Here is a 27553-nt window from a genome sequence, read left to right as displayed (position 1 = left end):
CAAGCCTGAAGAAAGGTTCGAGCTCAGTCTCTCAGGATGGTGATGTCAGGGTGAAGATGAGAACCTTCTCAACCTTCCCCTCTTATGGACGAGGCACCATCCAAAGCACAACAAAGACTACATATCCCACCTCTTAGGCATGACACCATTCAATGACCTGTGGTAGTGCTGTGGCCCAAGATGAAACCTGAAAGTGATCATGTAGGTTCCTATGATACCTAGTGTACAGCTATACCAAACATAGAGGCAGGGTATGTCAATATTCAAGAAATTCTAGAAGTTTGACAAATTATTTAAAAGTCAGAGACACTGCCAACCCGCAACAAGATTTAATTGTCTATAGATCAAGTATTGATTTTCATACACAACATGCATTTTATGTGTCTAATGATTAGACATGTTGTAATTTCTTTGTCAATAGTTACTTTCTAATTGTTCCATCAATTGTTTGTTTGTTTTTTACAGCAGACTTTGCTTCACATGTTTGTAATCTTCACAATAACAATGTCTGACCTCATTTTTTCCAAAAGAATATGTCAACAGTGTTGGTCCTTCTAAGTGTAAATTATTTACTAAACTATCTTGTCTTTGTTGATTAAAAACATATTTTTGTTCAAAAATGAAATCCTCATGAAGTACATCAACAAATAATTATTTAGTAAGGATTATCTTTATTGAGCTACATTTTGTATTGTGCTATGCATAACATATGCATATTCACCAAGCATAAACCAGATGGAATGTCATTCACAAGCACACAACTTATTTCTGCAATCACATCACCAATAATTAGAATCTCAGCACCATCAGTAAATAAATAACTAATTTCAAAATGTATTCTCAAGTACTCTGTAAGTTGTCAAAACGACTGGCATTACATAGGAACGCCAGTTAAACACCTCAAAGACCACAGTTCCTCAAATAAACATCTCAAATCACTGCAAAAAAAGATCTCCATCACCTCACATATCTGTGCATTTCAAAGACATCATCAACATAATTTGGGAGCGACACTCCTGGAGATTATTTAGTATTACATTCACTGAATAAATATAGATTTTTAAGATACAACTATTACACACTCATTCACTCATCATCTGTTTGATGCCTGTATTAGCTAGGCATAACTTTGTTGTCATGAGTTTAGTGACTGGAGTTCAGTTTTCTGTATGAAGGAGACCTTTCAGCATGAGATTGTGAGCATACATGACCGAAAAACACAAATCCATTCTGGCATTGACTGCACAAGTCCAAACTAGAAAAGATAACACAAACAAGGGTCATGGTTGGCCTAAAGTTTAAAATGGACTATGGACTACTAAATGTCTATCCGTCACCCCATTTTAATCAGCACTGATCTGTGTACCTGCAGTTCATGGGGACAATAGTCTGTGGTCTTGTGTGAGATGCCCAGGGTGGATATGGCATGACAGGCATAAACAACTGACTGTGGTACTAGCACAAAGTTTCTAAACCCAGAGGCGCAACATCGCAAGCTTTCCAGGAATACTTGTGATATAGACCAACAGACCCAGCTTGGGCTTCGGGTTTGAGAAGTCCATTTTATTTAACTAGTTAAGAATTTACAATGAAGGCCTACCATGACGAAACCCAGACAACGCTGGGCCAATTGTGCGCCGCCCTATGCGACCCCTAATCATAACCAGTTGTGATACAGGGCCACTAACCAGGGCCTGTAGTGACACCTCTAGCACACATATGCACCACTCTGGAGCCCAAATGAGAGTCTAACAGTATTCCATAGTTGTTAATTTTCTCGAAATCAAAAATTTGTGCCAATGTTTTAAGTAGTTAAACGTTATTACAACAACCTCATAAAAGTGACAGACAGATACGTTGTCATTTTCGTCACCAACAACTTTATATCGAAGGAGCGCCTTTGATATGACGGCTTTCACATGGGCAGTTCGGCGCCAGATGACCGTTAGACCCGATGACGTGTTTTTACGTATGAGCTTAGCTAGCCAACGCCTTCATGGCCTCGCCTAGACTTATGGTAGGCGATTTTGATTAGAGAAGCACTTTAAGACTGGCCCTTTTTTTTGCCTGTCTTCATACTGTTCTATTTTTGATGTGGCTTTTGACAGACGTTCCTTTCCCGGAAGAGAGTGTAAACATGGGGGACCACGTGACATCTAACGGACAGGGATTTAAAGGAACAGGAAAAAGCATAGTGCATGAACACTTTGGTTTAAAATAACACGAGTAGCTGAAATTGATTGTATATCATAATTGTCAGTGTTAACAAACAAAAAAATATGGTGTTTGTTTGCACCCCTTTTCCAAAGTACTGTTACATGTTTCCATGTTTCTGCAGGAGGTTGGAAATTGTTGCTAACTGCACAACTATATTGGCGTAATGAGCAGTACGGTATGGAAGTCGTACACTGTTTATTACAATGTGATACATTTGCAATGGCTTTGCGAAAATGTTTAACCAAGGTCTGTCATGCAAATGACTTTATCTCCTTACCTTCGTTGCTCGCAAGCTAACGTTAGCTACCATGTCAAACAAACATAAAGTCAACTAGCTGCAGTAACGTTACATAGCAAGAGAAAGCATGCCCACGTTTTAATACAATGGCATCGTTTGTCTAGCTATATTTGTTATATTTCTATTTGTTTTCTTCTTCAAACTGCACTGTTGGTTAAGGGCTTGTAAGTAAGCATTTCACTGTAAGGTCTACCTGTTGTATTCGGCGCATGTGAGAAATACGATTTTAGTTGTTACATTAAAGTAGCACTGTAGCTAGCGAGCAAACTGAGTTGCCACTGGATAATCTCCATTCTGTGGATATTTCTGCAGAGAAGAGTGAATCCACATTAGGACCATGTCTCAGATCTCAGCTGAGGAGGAGTCTGAACTTCAGTCTGTTGAGGCAACTGCTAAAAAGCATCAAGACAGAATCTCAGGTGCATCTACCAATTTAACGTGCAGAGGAAATATTGCTTAATCTGGAGGAGATGGACAAGAACTTCCATAAGTAAGCAGAATTTAATACCTTCTCATTTGCTACAATCAAATCTGTAGTAAATTATATCCATTATTATCTAACGCTTGTTGAATATCCGTCTTTTTCAGTTGTGAATTTGTTAAGTACCTGCGGCAGTATGTGGAAAGCTCTCTGAGAGCCGTTATCGAGGAGGTGACAGAGAGATGTAACAGGAGAGGGACATGCTGTTGGGTCCGGTCAGGACACCTTGGTTCATGCTGTTACAAGGAGGACTAGAGAATCTGGAGAGTATGTATGGTGTCTCTATAAAGCATTCTCAGTGAAGACTTGTCACAAGTGACTTCTGATGAACTTTATCCTTTACCGTATTCCCAACATGGCTCGTCACTTACTTCACAGAATATGCCATTGCTTACAGGGAGTCTAAAGTCTATGTGCTTGTGTGCTTCACAATGAATACAATCTTGAAGCAATAGCGGCAAGGTAAAAATCTGTCGTTCTGCCCCTGAGCAAGGCAGTTAACCCACTGTTCATGGCACCAAAGAAGTGGAAGTGGATTATGGCAGCCCTCTGCACTCCTCTGATTCAGAGGGTTGGGTTAAATGCAGAAGACACATTTCAGTTGCATGCATTCAGTTGTACAACTAACAAGGTATCCCCCTTTCCCTTAGTGTAGACTAGATTTTTCATTGTATTTACCTGTCTCATTTACTTTGTGTAAAATTTCATCAGGTAACAATAATGTAAATTCCTGCGCCAAAGCATGCGATCTTATCCTCCATCGGATAAGTTTCGTGATAAGTGCCTAAATGTCCTTTTATCTACTATACTTTGTTTCTGTGTATATTAATGCATGTGTATAGATGACCTAATGTATAATAACTGTTACCAATAATGTAGAAAATGTAATGTACATGACGCGAAAGGAACCACTGTACCATGTCCGACTATGTTTGTTGCTCTACCTGAGTGGTCCACATTATGGTAAAAAATCTGTAATATGTGATGTAAATTATTGTGTCATTGTGGAATGACACTTAAATACATTTCTAACCTCTACTTTGTCATTTATAGATACAAGCAAATAATTAGAAACACTGAAGAACACGATGATGGTAGTTGTTGAACCATTGATGAATACGTTTGAAGAGGACCAACTGAGAAGGAAGGAGATGCACAGGGAGAGCCAACATCCTCAGTTAAACAGCCATTACACAGACAACTGCTCCGACAGTCATTCTTCCTTCAATCAGGTAGTAAGTACCATGTTAAAGAATTTGCCTAAAAGTCACTCTTGCAAAGTGAGGATCCACCCAACGATCCATTGAATGGCTTTTTATACACTACCGGACCAGTATCATTATACCGTATAAACATATTTTGTTGATCTGGATAAGTAATACTAATATACTTGTAAATCATTACATTATAGGCTTAAGTTGTTTGTGTTGCCTCTGAGTTGAGTTTGCAATCAGTGTAATTTATGCTGTCTAATTATAACTCCCGAGCACAAAAAAGTGAATGTACAGTAATTACACATTAACTACAGTTGCAAATGTTTCCTTAGGGTTATGTATTTATCAAACAATAGCAGCTGCAAGTACTTGCTGAAAGGTTGGACCCTAGTAGGCCTAAAGAGTTAAAATGATTTCAATATGATTTCTATTCTGTATAATTTGCTAGATTATTACTAGATTGGTAAAAGTGTTATTAATTGCATCCAATGTTGTGTGGTCTCTGAGAGTGACAGTGATGTGGTGTGCAAGTGCACTGGGAGGCCATGCAGTGTCTGTGTGGTGCATAGACCTCGGATGTGCTGAGCTGTGGGAGTTGGAGCAGCCTGCATAGGAACCTCTCAGCTGCACTGGCTGACCCAGATCCTGACCTCAGTGTAAGTCACTGAAAAATGCTCACACAAAAGTTGGCACTTATGATTGGAGATAACATGTCCTCAGCAAAATGCCTTTCTTATGTAACTTAGAAAGTCATATTAATGTACTACTCAAAGGAATGCAGTCATCCTGGTTTTGCTAATACAACAAAATGTTAAAAGGTAAAGAGCTGGACAGCTTAGTTTGGCAACTGAAGATGTCTGATAGATTAACTCAAAGTAAAGTAGGCCATCTTCATACGCTATTAAACATTAACAACAACGCTTGTAGGCATTCTTAGAGTAGACATTTAAAATCTCTGTCTTTATACTAGGTCTTTAAAACCCCTTAGAGTCGATTTCCGCACCCCGCGGACATCGAATAAAAACAATTACCATAAAAATCTGTCTATTTAAGCTAAAGATATCTGTTTTTTGCATTGGATTTACCGCATTTGCTGATGTCACACTTCTGCATCTGCGGTGAAAGGTTACAGAGCTAGGACGGTGTTTGTCAGACAATGAGACATCCCGAAAATCAGTCTTCTCACAAAATCGTCTGTAGCATCCGAACAGTTTGGTTTACATAATAATATGGAAATGTGAGACTCTCACGAACAAATACATGTCGGTTGTTTTGCTCTAGGATGCCCACAGGCTTCACAAGACTTGTCTGAAGGTCCACTGGTACCATTTGAAAAAATGGATGGAAGTATGTATGGAGACTGTTAAGTGCCAAAAATAAGGGTATAAATACATGTAAAAAATGTTTCCTGATCTTTCTTATATCTCTCAGATATAGGACAGATACTTCAGAACAAACTTCCCTTTTTATTTAATTTTTGGGACTGTTATTCCATGTAGTGAATCTGTTATTCAATGCGTTTGTATGGGCAAATAGCAGTAAGGCCAAATAAAATGTTCATGAAATACTTTTAAAATATATTTTTTGATACTTCAAGGGGTCTTAAAATTCTAAATCAAATAGCAAAATTATCTTACGTATGACCTTCTTAAAACAATTCCATAAACCTTAGTGAAACCCCTTACCCCAGCTTAGACAGGGCTTAGAATGTAATGGGCTAAATAGAATAAGATACTCTAATATGGGAATTCACCCCCTAGGGATTTTGTGTTCTGTTTTGTAAACATCTTTCGTTTTTTATTGGTCTGATGAACATTTGTCACAGTGAAATTGCAAAAATTCACACCTGCATGAGTCATAGTTTTGTTGATCCTCTATTCAAGATAAGGTCCGGGGCTTTTTGATCAAAAACATTCTCTTCTCCACTGATTGTAATAAGAGAGATCTACAACAGTTTAGGTAATTCATTCGTTTTCTCCTATATGTTTCTGAAATGTCTTGTTTCTTTTTCTATTCAAAGTCTGATGTGGATAATGATGTGAATAATGTATATTTTGCCTTCTGACAAATAGCTAAAAGTCTGGAGTCTGACTTCATGTACCTTAAACTGGGGCTCCCGAGCGGTCTAAGGCATTGGATCTGTGCTTGAGGCATAAACAAGAATTTGTTCTTAACTCACTTGCCTAGTTAAATAAAGGTAAAAAAAATAAAATAAACTGAGCCTCCTGACTGGATCGGTGTCACGAACCGGCTCAAAGCCCGTAACAAAAGGGAGACAACGTGGAGATAAGGAGTAATAAAATATATATTTATTAAATAAGTAACTAAGTATAATATACAATGGTGTCTGTAATCAGTAGTCAGTAGTGTAAGTGAGTGTTTTGCATGAATGTGATAATGCAGGGTGTTGAAAGGTTCCAAAGCAAACAACCAAAAAACCACTAAGAAAAACAACCAAATCTATAAAGGTGTCTGCATGGAGAGAGTCTCCTCCATGAATGGGGAAGTGGTGTATTTATCCTGGGAGACACCGGGCCCTGGTGTTTCCCATGTAGCTGACGACCCTCCCAACTCCGCCCACCAGCATCCTAATAAGGAAATAACAGAGAGAATACGGCAGACAGAGTGGGAGGGTCGTCACGATCGGTTGGGATTGATGTAAACGGACCGGACATTACTCGTCTTCTAAAACACGAATGCACTCTGTAATGTGATACTAGCATGGCAGTTTTACCCATATGAATATGATATAGTTTTTATTCACATTTATTTTTCCACCAGATGAAACTAATGAATGATTTTCAGAAGGAAGTGACAATCTTTTGGATTCGCCACCCACAAAAGTGAGATGTTCTATTTTACAGTATATTCAGTAATCAGCACTTGCAAAGTAATAGTTTAGTCTAAAATGTAATTTGATATCCTCTTTGTCTCACTAGGTACATTGAGGAGATAATAGAGTACTTTCTCCCTCCTGTCCTTACACCCTGAACACGGGTTAGAGACACAAGGGTCAGAGAAAGCCTTACACCTCATTGCCTTACTGGATATCAAAGCCACCTGGTTTGGATGGATGGTGAGCACAATATTAACCTAGCTTCTATTAACACTACAAGAAACCAACCCCGCCCATAAGTAGGCTAACCAATTGTCAGTGCTGAGTGAAGATGATGTCAGTCCTGTCTCTTCCAGCATGGTTACTACAGCAGGACCGTGGTCTACAGGGTTCTGGAGATGAAGTACAAGTCTCTGGTGAGTGAGTGATGACTAATCTTAATGGTTCTGTTCTGTGGCAGTGAGAGTGGACTGGAAATGAGGGTGGTGGTGAGATTGATGATGAGTTGATGATTGACCACTCCAGGAATCTCAAGGGTCTGTCTCTGATTCTCCTCCTTCGTGATTAGAAATGAGTTCCCAGTTTGATTAATATTAAATTCCTTGCCTTTATAGCTATTAAAACCTTGCCATATATGGAATGCTTGCCTTACAGTATGACATTGATGGATGATGAAGACATTACACTTGCTATTCATAGTTATATTCTGAGGTAGAGTTCTGGAAAATATATTAACTTAAAATGAATTAACTTAAAACAAAGTAGTTTCCTGGTCTTCAGTTGTCTTTTTTTCAGTGTTTAAAACATCCCTTTGATTATTGAATGAGTGCTGTTCTATCCCAGATTTTGTAGCAGCTCTTCAGCAGTGTATCTATTGAGTCCTGTGACCCATTCATAGACGAGACGGGTGAGGTCATCCACTCTATCGAGAACCAGCACATCAGTGAGTTCAGCTTTAATCTACAAGAGTATTTCTCTATTCTATTTCAATTACATTAAAACCAAGATTTACTGTAGCACAACACCAACAATTGACATGTAGGCCAATTTCATATCTAGTTGTTGGAGGTGAAAATGTCTATTTATTTAACCTGTTCTATATCCCTTGAGAACTCGATGCAGGCGCCAGAAGCCACCCCTCACAGCTTGCCTCCATCTCTCCCTATTGACCTAGTTCACACACCTCCTTATCCCACTCTGTGGTGGAGGGTGTTTAGATGCTGAATAGGTCAAGTCTTGTTTAGGCGGACCGTATCAGGAGTTATCAGGCTGGTTTGTTTTCCTCTGTGGTCTTGGTCTGTCCTCCTCTCCAGGCCCAATGGCTCTGCTACTATCTATCGCCAGAGTCGTGGAGTGCTCACATGCACTGATAGAGATGACGACTGTGTATACTGTATAGTCTGGGGAGGAGCTGCATAGTGTTGGTGGGGATGGAGGGAATCACTGACTGGTCAAGCTCAGGTAGTACAGGGCTCATGAAAAGTCTTGAAAAGCCCAGATTGTCTATGACCATGCAATATGTATACATCTTTTAGTCCACAATAAAACTAATGGCTTATGTGTGGACTAGAGCTTACTCTAATTTTGCTAAATAACTTGTGGTAGGCTATATCATTCTACGGGGTAATTAAGTAAAGGAGACTCTGGGTTATGGAAATGCAGAAAGTATTTAAGAATCCATTAGGTGTTTTGTCATTTGGTTAGGACGGAACATATTACCTATCCTACGCCTGTATTCTAATTCAGACTAGCTTCTCTATTCTCTCTCATGCTAAATCCATTGAGACACTATTTTTCTCCATACATTGTTTCTCCTGAATACAGTACAAATGTCCACAGCCTCATGTATGATATGGAAGGCCGAGTGAAAAAGAGACGCTTAATGCCTCACTATGCTCTATAGTTCTCCTTTAAACATAGGTGTTATTCCCTCCCTGCCTGTCTCCTGAGCCCAGATAGCTGTGTTATCGTCAGAGAGGAGGGAGTATTTCTCCGGAACGTGCCTCGTGTTATCTGGCGTAGAGTGAGGTTGCGTTCTTGACCTTGCTTTGGATGAGCACAGATAAACTGAACCCATTGTCAGTGATTGTACAAAGGCTTTTTGTCCCTTAAACACTCGTAACATATTGTACAAATTGTAACATCAAACACATTTTTTGTTTTGCAGGACGAAAGATATATACAAAATAATTGATGTACACAACTGTACACAATTCTGAGCACCAGTTTTGGCTCGTGAGTGCTACTTTCAAAATTACTGGCTGAAATTATACAAAACCTTTGTAGTGTCAGAACTGCCCGTTGTGTGTTTTAATTGTTTTAGCATACGCTAAAAGATAGGTTTGTGAAGAAATTGTATGAAATTACATCAGTATGCTATTTGTTATACATCAGTTTTACCTGATCAGGTGTTAATTGGGTCTAGACAGCATTTTATATATTATGTTCCCACTGTTGAATTATGATCTTGTTTCTGTTCAGGCATTGCTAAAAGTACTCTACACTGCCAAAAAGCTGGAATACACTTACTTTGTTCACTCATTATGTGTGCTAGGAAGGGAGAATGGGAGAAAGCTCTTTCCCATCAAAGTGGGGAAAAGCAAAGGTATGAGCAGAAATACATATTTTTTTTTTTAAAGTCTTATCGTTTTAGATAGTTTGACAGTTATTTCACAGAGGTTACGTAGACCCCATCCTTGAGGTACAGCAGCTGCAATCCATTATTCTAGGTTGCCACCCTAACTGTCTGATCAATTTATAATTTTCCTGTCTTACAGATCCAGTCAGTCTGACAGACCTGGTTGTCATTCTGATTAGCATCATGTACCAACACCCCAAACCTCTGCACAGTGACTCGTTGCATGCAGGTGTGGTTCACGTTGCCTCTCCCATCCCTTGACTCACTACAAAGCCGTCATTTACACATGCTGCCCAGCTTCCGATTAAGATTATTAATTAACTATGAAAGAAGGTGTAACGGATACTGTAGTATGTGTCTTAGTTTTTATGACAGCCCTTTATCGCGATATAGTGTTCTAGAGTACACCCACTTTAATTCTGTCAGACCTTTTGTCTCGACTCTAGAGAACACTGTGATACTCACTGAGAGGAGACGTAACAAAATCACTGAGATTCACTGGCGTGCCATAACCTTGTATTGAGCTATTAAACATGATCTCAGTTGGTGACAGCAACACCTCTTTTATTTCCCCTTCACTTTCTTGACCAACACTACACTATCTTTATTCCAGTCAAAAGATCAATATTAATGTACCTTCCCTGTCTCACAGGAGATCCTTTGTTTGTGCTTTGTCACTAACTAGTTTACAGCTAAAAAAACAGCCATATCGTTTGTTATCTATGTTCAGATAATGATAACTGTTACTTAGGAATTTACGCTGTAGAATTTATGCTGCAATTCTACACTGCAAAACCTGAACTGACCCCTGTGGATGTGTGTCTAATCTGTTGAGGGTATGTCAAGAGTTACATATGCACTGTATGAGTTGTCTGTGTCATTTTGTATTCATTCCGCAATGTGCCCAAAGCCATTTCAATTCGTTTTGTGTGTCACAGGCCAGATTAAACTCCCCAGAAACTGCACTCATATAGCAGACACTCTCACAAGAATTGTCACCACGGAATGAGGATTGTCGCTTTTCTTATATGAAAGAAATCTAGTTTCTGCCGAGAGTGAAGGGTAAGTTAAAACTGATTTGATTCAGTACACAAGGTGCTTATTTATTATTATGAATATTACATTTTCAGCATACTAAGTATACTAAGAAAGTATGTAGAAGTTCTTTCTCGTGTACTTACAGAGCACAAATAGGAAATTGGCTTGTTTAAGGTCAACTGCAGCTGGGGGTTTTTATATCTCAATACCAAATCATTTCTGGGTAACAATTAAGTACCTTACTGTGATTCTTAGCAAGAGCAATTTCTCAAGCAAGTGTTTTGATAGGACTGTCTGGGACTGAGTGTGGAGTAGAAAACTGAAATCTAGCTGTTATTGAAATGGATCACTAGCCACTTTAATAATGTTCCGTATCTAACATTACTCATCTCATATGTATAAACCGCACTCCACACTATTCTACGGTATCTTAGTCACTTTTAAATTGTGTTGACATATTGCATCTCCCATTTCATATGTATATACTGTATTGTATTCTAGACTACACCACTGACTGTTAAACAGCCATCTCCAGCACATCAGAGGCTGCTGCCTATAGACAGATTAGGAATCACTGGCCACTTTAAGGGAATGGACACACTAGCCACTTTAATAATATATCTGTATCTTGCATTACTGTATGTGTAAACTGTACTCTATACTATTCTAAGGTATTCTAGGTATCTTAGTCATTTGAGTTGTTTGTAAATATTGCATCACCCATCTCATATGAATATACTGTATTCTATACTCTGCCACTGTATCTTATTCCAATGCTGCTCTGATATATATGTATATATATTCTTAATTCATTCCTTATTTAGATTTCCATGTATTTTGTGTATATGTTGTGAAACTTAGATATTACTGCACTGTCGGAGCTAGAAGCACAAGCATTTTGCTACACCCACAATAACATCTGCTAAACACGTGTATGTCAACAAATACAATTTGATTTGATTTATTGGCAGAGAGGTTTGGAACTCTTTCTTATTGGTCTATTGTGTAATTTACAACCTGTTGATGTCACCAGGCAGGCCATACTCCATCCCACCATAACAGGCAGAAATCTCAGCACTCTTTTCAAACAGCTCTTCTAATTGTCTCACGTCCGATGATGTCACTCCTACGCAATGCTCGTCCCTTAACCGATCTGTCTTGTAGGATATGGAACTCCTCTCTAAAAATCGAGATTTTGCTCATCCATTTTACACTAGTTCCTTGTTTATTTAACCTTAATTTAACTAGGCAAGTGTGATACAGCCCGGGATCGGACCCGGGCCTGTAGTGACTCCTCTAGCACTGATGCAGTGCCTTAGAATTTTGGGATCCAATCAGGATCCAGTTCAGAAAATCACCAAAACATTTACAAATATTATGAAAATCTGTGAAAATCCCTCCGCTCTCGGAAGCTATGATGTACTGACTACTTGGAAAACCATGCTCGATCAGCTGAGCAAATTTGCTCCAGCTAGCAGGCTAGTGCAAGCTTGTTTGAATGGCCATACGGTAGCTAGTTTGCCAGCTTGTTGAAGTTGTACAGCACCAAAATTATGGGACTGTTCTCAGAAATCAGCATGTATTGTATCTGACTCTGACTGGTATTTTGGCCCATTCCTCCATGCAGATCTCATCTAGAGCAGTGATGTTTTGGGGCTGTTGCTGGACAACACAGACTTTCAACTCCCTCCAAAGATTTTCTATTGTGTTGAGATCTGGAGACTGGCTAGGCCACTCCAGGACCTTGAAATGCTTCTTACGAAGCCACTCCTTTCTTCGCCCGGGCAGTGTGTTTGGGATCATTGTCATGCTGAAAGACCCAGACACGTTTCATCTTCAATGCCCTTGCTGATGGAAGGAGGTTTTCACTCAAAATCTCACGATACATGGCCTCATTCATTCTTTCCTTTACACGGATCAGTTGTCCTGGTCCCTTTGCAGAAAATCAGCCCCAAAGCATGGTGTATCCATCCCCATGTTTCACAGTAGATATGGTGTTCTTTGGATGCAACTCATCATTCTTTGTCCTCCAAACACGACGAGTTGAGTTTTTACAAAAAAGTTATATTTTGGTTTCATCTGACCATATGACATTCTCCCAATCTTCTTCTGGATCATCCAAATGCTCTCTAGCAAACTTCAGACGGGCCTGAACATGTACTGGCTTAAGCAGGGGGACACGTCTGGCACTGCAGGATTTGAGTCCCTGGCGGCGTAGTGTGTTACTGATGGTAGGCTTTGTTACTTTGGTCCCAGCTCTCTGCAGGCCATTCACTAGGTCCCCCCGTGTGGTTCTGGGATTTTTGCTCACCGTTCTTGTGATCATTTTGACCCCACGGGGTGAGATCTTGCATGGAGCCCCAGATCGAGGGAGATTATCAGTGGTCTTGTATGTCTTCCATTTCCTAATAATTGCTCCCACAGTTGATTTCTTCAAACCAAGCTGCGTACCTATTGCAGATTCAGTCTTCCCAGCCTGGTGCAGGTCTACAATGTTGTTTCTGGTGTCCTTTGACAGCTCTTTGGTCTTGGCCATAGTGGAGTTTGGAGTGTGACTGTTTGAGGTTGTGGACAGGTGTCTTTTATACTGATAACAAGTTCAAACAGGTGCCATTAATACAGGTAACAGAGGAGCCTCTTAAAGAAGAAGTTACAGGTCTGTAACAGAAATCTTGCTTGTTTGTAGTGACCAAATAACAAGTTCAAACAGGTGCCATTAATACAGGTAACAGAGGAGCCTCTTAAAGAAGTTACAGGTCTGAGAGACAGAAATCTTGCTTGTTTGTAGTGACCAAATACTTATTTTCCACCATAATTTGCAAATAAATTCATAAAAAATCCTTCAATGTGATTTTCTGGATTTTTTTAAATAATTTTGTCTGTCATAGTTGAAGTGTACCTATGATGAAAATTGCAGACCTCTCTCATCTTTTTAAGTGAGAGCCACAATTGGTGGCTGACTAAATACTTTTTTTGCCCCACTGTATATGTAATTGCTCAAATATACTTAAGTATCAAAAGTAGAAGTATAAATAATTTCAAATTCCTTATATTAAGCAAACCAAACGGCACAATTTTCTTGTCTTTTAAATTTACAGATAGCCAGGGGAACACTCCAACAAAACATTTGTGTTTAGTGAGTCCTTCAGATCAGATGCAGTAGGGATGACCAGGAATTGTATCTTTAAGTGTGTGAATTAGACCATTTTCCTGTCCTGCTAAGCAGTCAAAATGTAATGAGTAATTTTGGGTGTCAGGGAAAATGTATGGAGTAGAAAGTACATTATTTTCTTTCGGAATGTAGTCGAGTAAAAGTAAAAGTTGCCAAAAATATAAATATTGAAGTACAGATACCCTAAAAAACTACTTAAGTATTACTTTAAAGTATTTTTACTTAAGTACTTTTCACCACTGTATACTACTATATCAAGTTATCGACCAATAAAAGGTTACATTAGCAAGACATGTTGGAAAGGAATATTTTAGGGTACGTTTATTAGCAGTTTTACTATTTGGATTACTCTTTGCCAGCTAGCACTGATGATATGCTGTTGGCTATCATGAACCATCATCTATGCCTTTATCAATATTAATTTTTTATTCCACCTTTATTTAACCAGGAAGGCTAGTTGAGAACAAGTTCTCATTTACAACTGCGACCTGGCCAAGATAAAGCAAAGCAGTTCGACACATACAACAGCACAGAGTTACACATGGAATAAACAAACATACATTCAATACTACAGTAGAAAAAGTCTATATACAGTGTGTGCAAGTGAGGTAAGATAAGGGAGGTAAGGCAATAAATAGGCCATGGTGGCAAAGTAATTACAATATAGCAATTAAACACTGGAGTGATAGATGTGCAGAAGATGAATGTGCAAGTAGAGATACTGGGGTGCAAAGGAACAAGATAAATACAGTATGGGGATGAGGTAGTTGGATGGGCTATTTACAGATGGGTTATGTACAGGTGCAGTGATCTGTGAGCTGCTCTGACAGCTGGTGCTTAAAGCTAGTGAGGGAGATATGAGTTTCCAGCTTCAGTGATTTTTGCAGTTTGTTCCAGTCATTGGCAGCAGAGAACTGATATGAATTCAACGTAATCCTTATCCTAAGTTCAAATATCAAACTCCAACTTACTAGTCTTCTCTCAAACATGTGAATGAAACATTAACTATTTCATTGGGTGTAGAAAAACATCTGAGCAATCCATTTACTTTTACCTGAGTCGCCCTTCTAAAATATTCGGAATCATTTTTTGAGAGTTTACCAAAAAACAAACTTTATGATGGATAGGCTGTGTTTTGTTGATCCCAAGCCCCAATCATCCATGGTCTCACTTCTCAATTAGAGCTTCTCAACTGCCCTTGCAATACCCAGAACAACAGTTTATCTTCACAAACCAAACATCCTGAATGTTTGAACATAAGCATCCCACTAGGTACACCACGTCATTTCAACGTGGATAATTGGGTAATATTTGGTTGAGATGTTGGTCAATTATTAGACCTCAGGATAAGACCCAGATGCAGACAGTTCGAAGTAACAAAAGTTTATTTCAAAAACGGGGCAGGCAAAAGACAGGTCAAGGGCAGACAGAGGTCAGTAATCCAGAGCAGAGTCCAAAAGGTACAGAACAACAGGCAGGCTCAGGGTCAGGGCAGGTAGAGGTCAGTAATCCAGGGCAGTGTCACAAGGTACAGAACGGCAGATAGGAAGAATGGTCAAAACCAGGAAAACTAGAAAACAGGAGTACGGGAAAACCGCTGGTAGGCTTGACAAGACAAACTGGCAACAGACAAGCAGAGAACACCGGTATAAATACACAGGGGATTGGGCAGATGGGCGACACCTGGAGGGGGGTGGAGACGAGCACAAAGACAGGTGAAACAGATCAGGGTGTGACATCAATGAGATGAAAACCTATATTAAATTTCTCCCACTCAAAATGAGGAAAAAGTTAGTTGAATTCGTAATGTGTTATCACTATGCTTTCAAACATCTAAAGCACAACCAAATTCCAATGTAACAACAATGTCAGATGTTTGGATTAGTTACCGAAAAGTCACCTAAAAGCGTTATCACTGTGATTTCAGCCATTTAGAAGGACAGCAAGGTTCAAATGGGAATACAAAGATATTTTGTTTATTTATACAACAGATGAATGTGTTATCACTGTTGTTCATCTAATAGCAGAACCAAATGACCTGGATTGCAGTTGAACTTACATTAAAATTACATGGTGCAAGAGATCAATGCCGTTCGAGATTCTGTACAGATTATTACAGCAATTGTGAAGATCTCCACAGACCTGCGACGACCTATGTATTCTATCTTCATCATGCACGCTTTGTATGATTACATAAGAAGTGTATATTTACGGTAACCTCACAATGTGGTCATGGATGTTTACCTCATGTTAAGGTTGAATTGAATGTTACATTAGTTTGTAAAATGGCCTTATCTGTAGGCTGTTTACGGGATTACAAAGGAATATTGATTTGTGCTTGGTTGTCAACGCAACCAAATATCAGCATTTGAAGGAGATTTATCTTCAATCTGTGCCACTGGTTGAGATGGAGGCGTGATTCCAACATATACATTATTAATAATTAAAGCCAGATGGAACTATCCAAGCAGAAGATATCTCCTTCAAATGGTGATATTTGGTTGCATTGACAACGGAATACACTTCAATATGACTAAATATCACATTTTAATTCAACCAGAGCTTGAAACCCTAGGTCTATTGTATTGTCTATTCTTTGTTGAACCCTGTGTTGAATTGAAACAGTAGCTGTTGATGACTTTAGTATAATTGATGATACATGAGTGATAAAGTATGGATACGTTTGAGCTGCTCTGTTAAACCTACCCTTTGGAATGAGTTTGATAGCAACATTGAATATATTTAGTTATTAAGAGCTCTCTCAATGTCATTTTCATAATAGCACATTGGTAATAGTCAGTGGCAATTATAAAAGCTAAACAGGGCTTGGTTAAAACCCTGGATGGGAGACCAAATAGATTCTCCAGTAGGAGGTGCTGCCAAGGCTATTTTTTTATTCTTCTGATAGTGGATATAACATTTAAGATCTGACATTTTCAATGTACGAATTCAAAATATTTTATACAAGGTTTGTCTGTTAAAATTTGGTTACCATGATGACATAATCCTCTGGTTGAAATTTCACCCTCAAAACGACAGTTAATTACTTTTTTTAAATGTATTTTCCATGTAGATTCCAAATCACAATACGTTTACAAATGACTTTAAAACAACATTGATTGAACCTGTTTGTGCCCAGTGGGATATTGTCCAAGTCCATTATTATGTGAGGGATGTAGTGTGTCAGGCAGGCAATGGAGGAGAACAGAAGAGAACTTACTCCACTCTACTAATAACTCATCCCTGTGAGCCCTGTGCTCCTATGGAGGAAGGCTGGAGGAATGAGATTCAGAGCCCCTAATATCACTGCTGAACTCCTCATTATTGCTGTTCAGTGTACGGGTTCAGGGGAGAATTACAAAGGCTCACTCTGAAGTTCTTTTCCCCCTATCATAGATGAGCTCCCTGTCAGAAAGAGATCCCACCCCGGTTCCCAGAGCCATCCTTTCTACATCCTCTCAGGACCTGCAGAATATGTTCATTTTGCTAGTGTCTCCCTCTGGAGGCAAAGGGTGCTTGTGGATCTATGATAATGATGTTGTGGTTTTATTTTCAGTCACCCTTCTGGCATGTTGTTAAGTAGGATAAATAAGATGGGGAAATAATGAGGTTTCCCGTTATACTTTCCTTCTGCTGTCAATCCACACAGAGTGGTTTGAGAGGAGACTTTCCTGAACCTGAACCTTCTGAACTTTTCTGCCACTCTGAAAGGCCTGCTGCTCCTCCAGCATACTCCAGTTTCACCAAGAAACTACAGATATTATTACCATGTTATAGTCAACTCTTATTGCTTACTGGTGATGTGCATTGAGAATCAACACCATGGTAGGGATGAATAGGCAAAATTAAGTCTACTTCCGTACTTAGTATTTATGACGCCCAGCTATGTACTGTATGTATATCATATGCTGGTACTATTACACTGAATGAGATGTATTAGTCTCTCATTAAGTACCCTTACTGCCCAGTGTATGCATCTTATACTGATAACCTGGGCAGAATGACTAGAATTGTTTACATGCGCTTTTAATTACCCCCCTTGTTTTGCATACATTTTTCTCCGTATTCTAATTAAACTAATCTATTTTTAAATCACACCCTTGTTTTGTAATTAATTAAGGATATTTACACATTAAATCAATCAGTGTTTACATTTCTAAATGTTTTAAATCTTCCATTCAGTCCTATTTTTTTGTAAATTCCCATTACTTTGATTTATCCACAATAGTGGTGAAAATGTGCTTGGAATATTGTTTTACTTTTATCTTCATTTTCTATCAATTGTTTGAGCTAGAGATTTACATAAAGTCAATTAACATAAATATATGTATACACTTGAGTGCCATTTCAATATCCCAGAGTACAGAATAATGCCTCTGGCCTAACTAATGTGTTCCCATTTTAATAATAAACAAATATACTGCACACAAAGAATGAGGAATCACGCACACACACACTTTTGATTATGCAAGATAGTAAATTGCTTTTGGCTAATAACAATCATGGCCTACTTTTAATCTGTTATCACACTTTCCTCCAGGCAAGACCATGTGACAAGTTTGGCTACGGTGTGATGGTGACACAGGTAGCAGCAACAACCCCTGGTGTGGTGGCATTACACAGCTCAGGTACTAGCTACTACATGACAGTACTGATAGCAGTTTGAAAATACAATTATTGCACATTACACATGAATTACAGCTCAGTATGTTCTGGCAGGTTTCGTGCAGGCCTTAGTGGTGGAGCTGTGGTCGGTTCTGGAGTGTGGGAGAGAGGAAGTGAGGGTCGTTCACCCCAAGTCCACCCCCATGGACTTCATTGACAGCAGCTGTGTGAAGTTAAAATATCTTCTCAGTTTTTTACAGTTCTGTGTGCTTCCACACTCAGGGTTTCCTTATGATACCTCCTGAGGTCAATCAGCAGGACAACTCAGCCTTGACATACACAGTCAGCCTTCCTTATGAGGTCAGAGAGGACTTACTACAGAGACCAATAGAGTGCTCAAAACTGCATGAGTGGCTGATCTGTGTTGGCAGATGTCAGTGAGCAGTGCTCTGATTGAAGATGGCGTTATGAGTATTGCCCTTGTTGTGTTAGCTCTGCATGGTGAATGGTTAAAGGCTGTGTGTGAATGGTAGGTCTATACCAAGAATGGGCAACATACTGCCAATTCAATCTGGTTTGGGAAATTATTATTTGGGGATAAAAAACACCTCAGGCCACTCTTGAACATCTAAAACTAGATACAAAAAGTATATAGAAATTCGAATGGACCTGCAGTATACGTTTTCAAATAACTGTCCTTTTTCTGGACCGCAAATATATTTGGGCTAACAAATCCGTCCGTGAAATTGTGAAATCCCGATGTGGCCATCGAGATAAAATGATTGCCTAGCCCTGGTCTATACCATATTCAGACAAGATAGGAACCAGCCCAGTCATAGATAAAAACGACAGACACCAGACCTGCAAGAATGACAATGTGGGTTTTTAGATCTGTTTTGGTATGATTTATTCCATAAATTAAATAACGGTGTCTGCCAGATAAATATCCTAGCTCTTGTTTTCTCATGTTTTATTTAAATCCAGTCTTTTGTATTCACTAATCTACAGGAAGTAATCTACTCATGTATTCACAGTTTGTATTTGTTTTTATTATGGATCCCCATTAGCTGCTGCCAAAGTAGCAGCTACTCTTCCTGGGTTCCATCAAAATTAAGGCATTTTATACAATTTTAAAAACATTACAATACATTCACAGATGTCACAATATACTGTGTGCCCTCAGGCCCCTACTCCACCACTACCACATATCTACAGTACTCAATCCATGTGTATGTATAGTAGAGATTGACATGTATATTATTAATATTAGCTCTCTGTGTACATCCAAGGGCTGGCCTTTTCTGAGCCAATTGCAATTTTCCTAAGTCCTTACAGGCTCAATTTTCCTAGGGCCTGTAGGACCTGTCTTGTTGATAGTGTTATTAAGAAGGCAGAGCATCGCTTTATTATAGACAGACTTCTCCCCATCTTAGCTATTACTGCATCAATATGTTTTGACTATGACAGTTTACAATCTCGGTTTACTCCAACAGTTTAGTCATCTCAACTTGCTCAATTTCCACATTATTTATTACAAGATTTAGTTGAGGTTTAGGGTTTAGTGAGTGTTTTGTTCCAAATACAATGTTTTTAGTTTTAGAAATATTTAGGGCTAACGTATTCCTTGCCACCCACTCTGAAACTAACTGCAGCTCTTTGTTGAGTGTTGCAATCATTTCAGTCACGGTAGTAGCTGACGTGTATAGTGTTGAGTCATCCGCATACAAAAACACTGGCTTTACTCAAAGTCAGTGTCATGTTGTTAGTAAAAATGTAAAAAAGCAAGGGGCCTAAACAGCTACCCTGGGGAATTTCTGATTCTAACTGGATTATATTTGAGAGACTTCCATTAAAGGACACCCTTTGTGTTCTGTTAGACAAGTAACTCTTTATCCACATTATAGCAGGGGGAGTAAAGCCATAACACATATGTTTTTCCAGCAGCAGACTATGATCGATAATGTCAAAAACTGCACTGAAGTCTAACAGTTGGTGTTCTGTGCATCACTTTGAGTGTGATCTATCAATATGTCAGTCCTCTGATACCCCTACAGCAATACACACTGTCTGTAGCAGATGTGAATGTAATTGTCATCCTTTTGTTGAGAAGAAGTAGGTTATTTGCATGCAGAATAAATCTCTAGAGACTGATTGAGTACATTTCTATAGTCCGAATTCCTTATTCCCCCACTCAAAGTAATTTTTAAGCCGTTCGAATTGATAGAATGTGTTTCAGACATAAGGAAATGGATGGCTGCAAACTTTCTATTTTTAAACTCGGACAAAACAGAGATGCTTGTTCTAGGTCCCAAGAAACAAAGAGATCTTCTGTTGAATCTGACAATTAATCTTGATGGTTGTACAGTCGCCCCAAATAAAACTGTGAAGGACCTCAGCGTTACTCTAGACCCTGATCTCTCTTTTGACGAACATATCAAGACTGTTTCAAGGACAGCTTTTTTCCATTTACGTAACAACACAAATCTGACATTTTCTGTCCAAAAATGATGCAGAAAAATTAATCCATGCTTTTGTCACTTCTTCGTTAGACTACTGCAATGCTCTACTTTCCGGCTACCCGGATAAAGCACTAAATAAAGTTCAGTTAGTGCTAAATACGGCTGCTGGAATCCTGACTAGAACCCCAAAAATTGATCATATTACTCCAGTGCTAGCCTCCCTACACTGGCTTCCTGTTAAGGCAAGGGCTGATTTCAAGGTTTTACTGCTAACCTACAAAGCATTACATGGGCTTGCTCCTACCTATCTTTCCGATTTGGTCCTGCCGTACATACCTACACATACGCTACGCTCACAAGACGCAGGGCTCCTAATTGTCCCTAGAATTTCTAAGCAAACAGCTGGAGGCAGGGCTTTCTCCTATAGAGCTCCATTTTTATGGAATGGTCTGCCTACCCATGTGAGAGACGGAGAATCGGTCTCAACCTTTAAGTCTTTATTGAAGACTCATCTCTTCAGTAGGTCCTATGATTGAGTGTAGTCTGGCCCAGGAGTGTGAAGGTGAACGGAAAGGCATTGGAGCAACGAACCACCCTTGCTGTCTCTGCCTGGCCGGTTCCCCTCTCTCCACTGGGATTCTCTGCCTCTAACCGTATTACAGAGGCTGAGTCACTGGCTTACTGGTGCTCTTCCATGCCGTCCCTAGGAGGGGTGCGTCACTTGAGTGGGTTGAGTCACTGACGTGGTCTTCCTTTCTGGGTTGGCGCCTCGCCCTTGGGTTGTGCCGTGGCGGAGAAACTTTGTGGGCTATACTCGGCCTTGTCTCGGGGTGGTAAGTTGGTGGTTGAAGATATCCCTCTAGTGGTGTGGGGGCTGTGCTTTGGCAAAGTGGGTGGGGTTATATCCTGCCTGTTTGGCCCTGTCCGGGGGTATCATCAGATGGGGCCACAGTGTCTCCTGACCCCTCCTGTCTCAGCCTCCAGTATTTACATTTACATTACATTTAAGTCATTTAGCAGACGCTCTTATCCAGAGCGACTTACAAATTGGTGCATTCACCTTATGACATCCAGTGGAACAGTCACTTTACAATAGTGCATCTAAATCTTAAAAGGGGGGGGGGGTGAGAAGGATTACTTATCCTATCCTAGGTATTCCTTAAAGAGGTGGGGTTTCAGGTGTCTCCGGAAGGTGGTGATTGACTCCGCTGTCCTGGCGTCGTGAGGGAGTTTGTTCCACCATTGGGGGCCAGAGCAGCGAACAGTTTTGACTGGGCTGAGCGGGAACTGTACTTCCTCAGTGGTAGGGAGGCGAGCAGGCCAGAGGTGGATGAACGCAGTGCCCTTGTTTGGGTGTAGGGCCTGATCAGAGCCTGGAGGTACTGAGGTGCCGTTCCTCTCACAGCTCCGTAGGCAAGCACCATGGTCTTGTAGCGGATGCGAGCTTCAACTGGAAGCCAGTGGAGAGAGCGGAGGAGCGGGGTGACATGAGAGAACTTGGGAAGGTTGAACACCAGACGGGCTGCGGCGTTCTGGATGAGTTGTAGGGGTTTAATGGCACAGGCAGGGAGCCCAGCCAACAGCGAGTTGCAGTAGTCCAGACGGGAGATGACAAGTGCCTGGATTAGGACCTGCGCCGCTTCCTGTGTGAGGCAGGGTCGTACTCTGCGGATGTTGTAGAGCATGAACCTACAGGAACGGGCCACCGCCTTGATGTTAGTTGAGAACGACAGGGTGTTGTCCAGGATCACGCCAAGGTTCTTAGCGCTCTGGGAGGAGGACACAATGGAGTTGTCAACCGTGATGGCGAGATCATGGAACGGGCAGTCCTTCCCCGGGAGGAAGAGCAGCTCCGTCTTGCCGAGGTTCAGCTTGAGGTGGTGATCCGTCATCCACACTGATATGTCTGCCAGACATGCAGAGATGCGATTCGCCACCTGGTCATCAGAAGGGGGAAAGGAGAAGATTAATTGTGTGTCGTCTGCATAGCAATGATAGGAGAGACCATGTGAGGTTATGACAGAGCCAAGTGACTTGGTGTATAGCGAGAATAGGAGAGGGCCTAGAACAGAGCCCTGGGGGACACCAGTGGTGAGAGCGCGTGGTGAGGAGACAGATTCTCGCCACGCCACCTGGTAGGAGCGACCTGTCAGGTAGGACGCAATCCAAGCGTGGGCCGCGCCGGAGATGCCCAACTCGGAGAGGGTGGAGAGGAGGATCTGATGGTTCACAGTATCGAAGGCAGCCGATAGGTCTAGAAGGATGAGAGCAGAGGAGAGAGAGTTAGCTTTAGCGGTGCGGAGCGCCTCCGTGATACAGAGAAGAGCAGTCTCAGTTGAATGACTAGTCTTGAAACCTGACTGATTTGGATCAAGAAGGTCATTCTGAGAGAGATAGCGGGAGAGCTGGCCAAGGACGGCACGTTCAAGAGTTTTGGAGAGAAAAGAAAGAAGGGATACTGGTCTGTAGTTGTTGTCATCGGAGGGATCGAGTGTAGGTTTTTTCAGAAGGGGTGCAACTCTCGCTCTCTTGAAGACGGAAGGGACGTAGCCAGCGGTCAGGGATGAGTTGATGAGCGAGGTGAGGTAAGGGAGAAGGTCTCCGGAAATGGTCTGGAGAAGAGAGGAGGGGATAGGGTCAAGCGGGCAGGTTGTTGGGCGGCCGGCCGTCACAAGACGCGAGATTTCATCTGGAGAGAGAGGGGAGAAAGAGGTCAGAGCGCAGGGTAGGGCAGTGTGAGCAGAACCAGCAGTGTCGTTTGACTTAGCAAACGAGGATCGGATGTCGTCGACCTTCTTTTCAAAATGGTTGACGAAGTCATCTGCAGAGAGGGAGGAGGGGGGGGAGGGGGAGGAGGATTCAGGAGGGAGGAGAAGGTGGCAAAGAGCTTCCTAGGGTTAGAGGCAGAAGCTTGGAATTTAGAGTGGTAGAAAGTGGCTTTAGCAGCAGAGACAGAAGAGGAAAATGTAGAGAGGAGGGAGCGAAAGGATGCCAGGTCCGCAGGGAGGCGAGTTTTCCTCCATTTCCGCTCGGCTGCCCGGAGCCCTGTTCTGTGAGCTCGCAATGAGTCGTCGAGCCACGGAGCGGGAGGGGAGGATCGAGCCGGCCTGGAGGATAGGGGGCATAGAGAGTCAAAGGATGCAGAAAGGGAGGAGAGGAGGGTTGAGGAGGCAGAATCAGGAGATAGGTTGGAGAAGGTTTGAGCAGAGGGAAGAGATGATAGGATGGAAGAGGAGAGAGTAGCGGGGGAGAGAGAGCGAAGGTTGGGACGGCGCGATACCATCCGAGTAGGGGCAGTGTGGGAAGTGTTGGATGAGAGCGAGAGGGAAAAGGATACAAGGTAGTGGTCGGAGACTTGGAGGGGAGTTGCAGGGGAGGTTAGTGGAAGAACAGCATCTAGTAAAGATGAGGTCGAGCGTATTGCCTGCCTTGTGAGTAGGGGGGGAAGGTGAGAGGGTGAGGTCAAAAGAGGAGAGGAGTGGAAAGAAGGAGGCAGAGAGGAATGAGTCAAATGTAGACGTGGGGAGGTTAAAGTCGCCCAGAACTGTGAGAGGTGAGCCGTCCTCAGGAAAGGAGCTTATCAAGGCATCAAGCTCATTGATGAACTCTCCGAGGGAACCTGGAGGGCGATAAATGATATGGATGTTAAGCTTGAAAGGGCTGGTAACTGTGACAGCATGGAATTCAAAGGAGGCGATAGACAGATGGGTAAGGGGAGAAAGAGAGAATGACCACTTGGGAGAGATGAGGATCCCGGTGCCACCACCCCGCTGACCAGAAGCTCTCGGGGTGTGCGAGAACACGTGGGCAGACGAAGAGAGAGCAGTAGGAGTGGCAGTGTTATCTGTGGTGATCCATGTTTCCGTCAGTGCCAAGAAGTCGAGGGACTGGAGGGAGGCATAGGCTGAGATGAACTCTGCCTTGTTGGCCGCAGATCGGCAGTTCCAGAGGCTACCGGAGACCTGGAACTCCACGTGGGTCGTGCGCGCTGGGACCACCAGATTAGGGTGGCCACGGCCATGCGGTGTGGAGCGTTTGTATGGTCTGTGCAGAGAGGAGAGAACAGGGATAGACAGACACATAGTTGACAGGCTACAGAAGAGGCTACGCTAATGCAAAGGAGATTGGAATGACAAGTGGACTACACGTCTCGAATGTTCAGAAAGTTAAGCTTACGTAGCAAGAATCTTATTCACTAAAATGATTAAAATGATACAGTACTGCTGAAGTAGGCTAGCTGGCAGTGGCTGCGTTGTTGACTTTGTAGGCTAGCTGGCAGTGGCTGCGTTGTTGACACTACACTAATCAAGTCGTTCCGTTGAGTGTAATAGCTTCTACAGTGCTGCTATTCGGGGGCTAGCTGGCTAGCTAGCAGTGTTGATTACGTTACGTTGCGTTAAAAGAACGACAATAGCTGGCTAGCTAACCTAGAAAATCGCTCTAGACTACACAATTATCTTAGATACAAAGACGGCTATGTAGCTAGCTACGATCAAACAAATCAAACCGTTGTACTGTAATGAAATTAAATGAAAATGTAATACTACCTGTGGAGGGAAGCGGAATGCGACCGGGTAGTTTGTGTTGGGGGGCTAGGGTCAGTCTGTTATATCTGGAGTATTTCTCCTGTCTTATCTGGTGTCCTTTGTGAATTTAAGTATGCTCTCTCTAATTCTCTCTTTCTCTCTCTCTTTCTTTCTTTCTTTGTTTGTTTGTTTCTTTCTTTCTCTCTCTCGGAGGACCTGAGCCCTAGGACCATGCCTCAGGACTACCTGGCATGATGACTCCTTGCTGTCCCCAGTCCACCTGGCCGTGCTGCTGCTCCAGTTTCAACTGTTCTGCCTGCGGCTATGGAACCCTGACTTCTTCACTGTGATTACTATTATTTGAACATGCTGGTCATTTATGAACATTTGAACATCTTGGCCACCCCTCATAGCCTGGTTCCTCTCTAGGTTTCATCCTAGGTTTTGGCCTTTCTAGGGAGTTTTTCTTAGCCAACGTGCTTCTCCACCTGCATTGCTTGCTGTTTGGGGTTTTAGGCTGTGTTTCTGTACAGCACTTTGACATATCAGCTGATGGAAGAAGGGCTATATAAATACATGTGATTTGATAGAATGTAGGAAAGAAACAAAAACAATTGCTGCACCCAGACCTTGTCATAAAACCAAACTAATGTAATCTTGACCTTCGCTTTTCAGAACACTAAAATTATGTCTGACTGATTTGCCCTGACCCCTCCTGCTCCCCAGTCGTTCCTGTCCATGGTCAACCTGCTGTCCTCCCACCATGCTGTGTGGGAGCTCTTGGGACAGCAGCCTCTGCCCAATAAGGCTGAGTACAACCTAAGGGAGATGCTCCCCATGAATAACATGGGTTGTTTAAAATATTTGAAAATGTGAAAGAGAAGAATGTTTAGTTGAGATTATGCAGCCAATATGAAAGATAAGGTGTGGTTGCAGTCCCAGGTTCTACCATAGGAGGGCATACTTACACTGTTATCGTACTTACACACGTTATCAGTTATTTAGGTAAGAATTCATTATCTACCTTTCACATCATCACAATCTTTCCATCCTTTTCACTCTGTTTTGTTCCACTTTGCCACAGGATTTGATTGATAGGCTGATTGCCGTGAATTCAATGTGAAAATTCATTCACTGTTCAACTATGAGCAATCTCACACGTTTGGCCTGAGTTAAGATGAATTCTGTTCTCCGATCTTCCTTTCAGAATGAATGGGGAGCAGGAGCACAAAGGCACAGCAGTGCATACATTGTGTGGTTTACCATCTGATTAGCCTGTTGTGTCGCATTCATACATCCTTCACCCATTGATCAATATGAGATTGACTCTTTGCTTTATGCTATGTTTAAACCACATGGACTGCCTGATATAATAATTCCGCTATATGAAAAGAGCTATTCTCAGGATTGAGTCGTGTCTATTTTATTTTTCTTTGAAAAGCATTCTTAGTTGAATTAAGTATTGCTGTACTGAGTCCCTCTTTTAGACACAGAGAAGACTCATTAATATAACACTAATGCATTTACAACAGATAAGACCCCACCATGGCTATTAAAGCTATTAAAGCTACCACAAAGGGTGTTCTTATTTTTTTTGATTTTCTTCATTAACATGATTTGATGTGAACATTTATTTAGCTTATATTGCTCACTTATTTTTTGTTCACTAAACCTCTTCGGAGAATACTTTTGGAAAGGGCAATGTATTCCACACACACTCCAAACAAACACTAACTTTCCTCAGTGTAAACACAGCTCGTGCTTTCACTTTAACTAAACCACACTTCCAGTGGTTATAGATGTCACTGGATGGCCTCTGCCTCTCTCTTGTCTCTCTGGGGAGAGGTCATCATTACTGAGCCACTGTCCTTTCTCACGTCCTCATTTCACCCAAAAACTGTCAAAGCTGTCAGTGTGTCGCTGGAGTGGCTGGCGGGACTTCACAGGGAGAAGGCCCGGCTTGAGTGGGTGTTAGTTCACAGTTTGTTAGGGTTTCTCTGCACTGATGTCCCGAAGTGAACACAACAGCTACATCTTCAAAAGAACTGTAGAATCTAGAGACAGTTCAT

General features: G+C 41.4%; 2 long non-coding RNA genes across 9 annotated transcripts; both read left to right on the top strand.

The window, feature by feature from the left end:
* Positions 1-668: 668 nt before the first annotated feature.
* On the top strand, positions 669-3627 carry LOC118398702 (uncharacterized). The gene is made up of 3 exons (XR_004828675.2): positions 669-2392; positions 2828-3005; positions 3104-3627. It is a non-coding gene; the product is annotated as an uncharacterized LOC118398702 (long non-coding RNA).
* A 463-nt stretch (positions 3628-4090) lies between these two features.
* Positions 4091-22139, top strand: LOC118398701 (uncharacterized). Of its 8 annotated transcripts, none has more exons than XR_004828667.2 (8): positions 4091-4866; positions 6992-7053; positions 7150-7462; positions 7890-9651; positions 9824-9913; positions 10623-10746; positions 18435-18522; positions 18614-22139. It is a non-coding gene; the product is annotated as an uncharacterized LOC118398701 (long non-coding RNA). The 8 variants fall into 8 exon arrangements; XR_004828672.2 differs by lacking the exons at positions 18435-18522; positions 18614-22139 and having other exon boundaries at positions 7890-7989; positions 9214-9281; positions 9528-9651; positions 10623-11692; XR_004828674.2 differs by lacking the exons at positions 18435-18522; positions 18614-22139 and having other exon boundaries at positions 7890-7989; positions 9528-9651; positions 10623-11692.
* The last annotated feature ends 5414 nt before the right edge of the window (positions 22140-27553 follow it).

Source organism: Oncorhynchus keta, chromosome 19 (assembly GCF_023373465.1).
Source record: "Oncorhynchus keta strain PuntledgeMale-10-30-2019 chromosome 19, Oket_V2, whole genome shotgun sequence".
In the NCBI taxonomy this organism is placed as follows: domain Eukaryota; kingdom Metazoa; phylum Chordata; class Actinopteri; order Salmoniformes; family Salmonidae; genus Oncorhynchus; species Oncorhynchus keta.
Note: the sequence above shows the minus strand (reverse complement) of the source record. Positions and strands in the feature narration are given on the sequence as shown.